This window comes from Nematolebias whitei, chromosome 6 (genome assembly GCF_014905685.2).
Source record: "Nematolebias whitei isolate Nwh7 chromosome 6, NemWhi1, whole genome shotgun sequence".
In the NCBI taxonomy this organism is placed as follows: Eukaryota; Metazoa; Chordata; class Actinopteri; order Cyprinodontiformes; family Rivulidae; genus Nematolebias; species Nematolebias whitei.
Genome location: NC_056503.1, coordinates 18,817,702 through 18,821,899, shown reverse-complemented (window position 1 = coordinate 18,821,899; position 4,198 = coordinate 18,817,702). Strand labels below are relative to the sequence as shown.

Genomic DNA, 4,198 nt, shown 5'->3' with positions numbered 1-4,198 from the left:
ATACGACCCCTTATAATGACCACAATCAATGGAAAAAATGTTCCCTTGCCCGGATGTGGGTCACCGGGACCCCACTCTGGAACCGGGCCTGGAGGTGGGGCACACTGGCGAAAGCCTGGTGGTCGGGCTTTCACCCATGGAGCCCAGCCGGGCCCAGCCCGAAGAGGAGAAGTGGGTCCCCCTTCCCATGGGCTCACCAACTGTGGGAGGGCCCAAAGGGGTCGGGTGCAATGTGGGATGGGTGGTGGCCGAGGGCGGGGACCCTGGCAGTCTGATCCTCGGCTACAGAAGCTGGCTATTGGGATGTAAAATGTCACCTCTCTGTTTGGGAAGGAGCCTGAGCTGGTGTGTGAGGTTGAGAGGTTCCGGCTAGAAATAGTCAGACTCACCTCAACGCATGACTCTGGCTCTGGAACCAGTTTCCTTGAGAGGGGTTGGACACTCTTCCACTCTGGGGTCGGCCCTGGTGAGAGGCGCCGAGCAGGAGTGGGCATACTTGTTGCCCTCCATCTTGGTGCCTGTACGTTGGGGTTCTCCCTGGTGAACGAGAGGGTAGCCTCCCTCCGCCTACGTGTTGGGGGATGGGTTCTGACTGCTGTTTGTGCTTATGCGCCAAACAGCAGCTCAGATTATCCACCCTTTTTGGAGTCCTTGGAGGGGGTACTGGAGAGTGCACCTCCTGGGGACTCCCTTGTTCTGCTGGGGGACTTCAACGCTCACATGGGCAATGACAGTGAGACTTGTAGGGGTGTGGTTGGGAGGAACGCCCCCCTTGATCTGAACACGAGTGGTGTTCTGTTATTGGATTTCTGTGCTCGTCATGAATTGTCCATAACAAACACCATGTTCAAGCATAAGGGTGTCCATATGTGCTCTTGGCACCTGGTCTGGGCCTCCCAACTTAGGCTGCTACCCCCGTGACCTGATCCCAGATAAGCGGAAGAGAACGGATGGCTGGATGGATATACGGTATATATATATATACATACTATTTTGTATTTATTTATTTGTTAACTGTTAGGCTTCTTTATCTGGGACCTGAGTCCAAATTTCATACCATAAACGTACAAATGTACGCTGGTATGACAACAAAAAAATCCTTGAATTCTTGAATATAGGTGCTGGTCATAAAATAAGAATATCGTGAAAAAGTTGGTTTATTTCAGTCATTCTGTTCAAAAAGTGAAACTTGTTTATTATATTCGTTCATTACACACAGACTGATATACTTCAAAGGTTTATTTCTTTTAATGTCGATGTTTATAACTGACAACTAATGAAAACCCCAAATCCAGTATCTCAGGAAATTAAAATATAGTGAAAAGGTTCAATATTGAAGACATCTGGTGCCACACTCTAATCAGCTAATTAACTCAGAACACTTGTGCTCCGTTTGCAACACTCCTAAGCACCTATTCTGCTCAGATCAGCCTGATTTGTACCGCACTTCAGGACCGGTTCTGGAGGCGTGTCCAGAATCCAAAACCCTGTTAATGAACTTTAGTTCGCCATTAAGAGTGAGAGTTCTGCGATGAGCTAAACTCAAAGCAGTCTGCTCCTCAGATAAATAATGTTAAATTATTATTTTTATATATGAATGTTTCTGTTCAGTGCCCTGAGACGACTTCTGTTATGACTTGGCACTTTATAAACTGAATTAAATCTAATGAACCAGATTCTACAAAAACATTTATATTTAAAATTCTATATTTTTCTTCATCATTTGATGTATTTGCACTTATTGTGTCTACTTTTATTGTTTAATTTAGATGTGTGGTTTTTGTTTCTTGTAGATTTTATTTTATCTTTGATTTAAAGTGTAATTCTTGTTTTGTGATTTGTACATCTGTGGATTAGAATAAAGTTGAACTAAAGGCTGTATTTCTTCTTTAAACATGTTTGAGCGAAATATTCCTGATCCAATAATCCAGCTGTTGGGGGAAGAATCAGTTTTGTTGTGTTTCCTGATGAAGCCTTCTGGACCGAAGGCACAAAAAACAGAAACTGTCCAGATGACCTGACTGAAAAATGTTGGATTGTATACCTGGATTATTGAGCATGGACTTTGTTGTTTTATAACAATAAATTTAATGCATCAATTAATTATTAAATACATCATTAAATCATCAAATGCACAATTCAATTATTAAATACACCATTAAATAATGAAATGTACCTTTTAAATTATTTATTTCATGATTTATTGATTTATTTAATTTTGTCACCTTCTACCCTCCAGTGGCATCATGAAATTGTGAAAACTGTCAGTCTCACTCGTCAAACTCAGTAGGCGGGACTAGGGCGGGTCGTGCACAGATCCTGACGCCTGATTAGGAAGAGGTAATTGTGTTCACGTGTGGATGAAACCTTTTATTATACAATGAATGTAATGAAGACGTACTTTTACGAGAAGCAGCAAATTTAAACGAAATTTAAATATAAAATGCTTCCAATGTCCAGAAATAAAATCAATGAAAGACTGGTTCTTTAACCTCTGCAGGATCCTCCGTGGTGCCTTGCTCTCTTTATCTTGTCCAGAATTATAATGGTGACAGATTCCTGTCAGTTCGAAGACGATGGGAGTTCCAACCATCTCTGAAAGAGTTCAGACTTTGCTGGATTTGTGAACAAAAGCCTTTGTGTAGAGCACAAAGATGGACTTCATTATCTGGATCAAATGCTCTCTGATCTTCCAGTGAAGTGAAAACCTGATAGAACAGGTGTAATGCATGCTCATAGACATCTCTCCACATCCTCTCTATTCTATGATAAAAATGAGATGACTGTTGATTCATGTTATGTATGCATCTTAAAGATGTGTGCACTTGTCCAACAGGTGTTATACTTACTGCTGATTATGAACATTGTGAGAGTTCCTTTCAGTTCCTCTGTTCCTGATCATGAATTCTGCTACGTTTTCCCTTCCTTTTTAAATTTCATTTACCCTTCATTTATACAGGTACACTCATTGAGTCACGATAACTCATTTTCAAAAGAGACCTGTTTAGGGAGCACATGGTGGGGGTTAAGGGCCTTGCTCAGGGGCCCAGAGTGGAGCAAATGATGGTGTAGGCAGGTTTGGGTGTTTCACCTTTTCCACCCACATTTTCATGTTGACGGTAACGGGAGTTGAACCTGCGACTTTGCGATCACAGGCCCATCTTCTCTAGCCTCTGCACCACTACTCCCCTTTATCACACATATTGGTCAACAGCTGACATAAATCTCTAGCCCTATTTTCAGTCATGGGCCCCAAACTCTGGAACAACCTGCCCCCCCCAACATCAGGCAGGCCACTTCTCTTCCTGTGTTCAAGTCTGCTAAACACATCTGTTTTCTCTGGCATTTCACACAGTGTGATTAGTATATTTTGTTCTGTGCTCCTATGTTTTTAATGCTTTTAATTTTTCAGTATTATCATTAGTGTGTTATTTTTTTCCCATTAATTTACTCTCTTTTGGTGTTATTGTTAAGCACTTTGATAACAGTTTTAAATGTGCTTTAGAAACAAAGATGACTTGACTATTGTTGCCAGCAACAGTCACACAGACAACAAGAATAAACAGATATATATTATTGATCTGCTGTATCCATCCACCCCTGTTCCAATTTATTCACCACAAATTCTGGGGGAGCTTCTATGTCCCTAGCTTTGCTAAAAATATCTAACCAGTTCACGAGAGAGCAAATAAAGGTCCAGCATGGAGGGAGCTGCCATGTATGAACTGACTTCAGACCGAAGCAATGGATTTCACATGATCAGCGTTAGTCCCGCTCACTGAGATTGACGAGTGAGACTGACAGTTTTTACAATTTCATGATGCCACTGGAGGGTAGAAGGTGACAAAATTAAATAAATAAATCATGAAATAAATAACTTAAAATGTACATTTCATTATTTAATGGTGAATTTAATAATTTAATTGTGTATTTAATGATTTTTTTTATATTTAAATGATACATTAAATTATTATCTTTGTATTATGTATTTATTTATTTAATTTTGTCACATTCTGTCCTCCAATATATTGTGACAAAATTAAATAAATAAATAAATCACTAAACAAGTAATTTAATTGTGTATTTAATAATTGTATTGTGTATTTAATGATTTAATGATGTATTTAATAATTAAATGATACATTTCATTGTGTATTTATTTATTTAATTTTGTCACATTCTGTCCTCCAATATATGG

General features: G+C 39.8%; 1 protein-coding gene across 1 annotated transcript in view; it reads right to left on the bottom strand.

Moving 5' to 3' along the window:
- LOC119411158 (T-cell surface glycoprotein CD3 gamma chain-like) overlaps positions 1-4,198 on the bottom strand; it is a 14,808-nt gene that overhangs the window by 10,022 nt on the left and 588 nt on the right. The gene's annotated exons all lie outside the window — the stretch shown is intronic.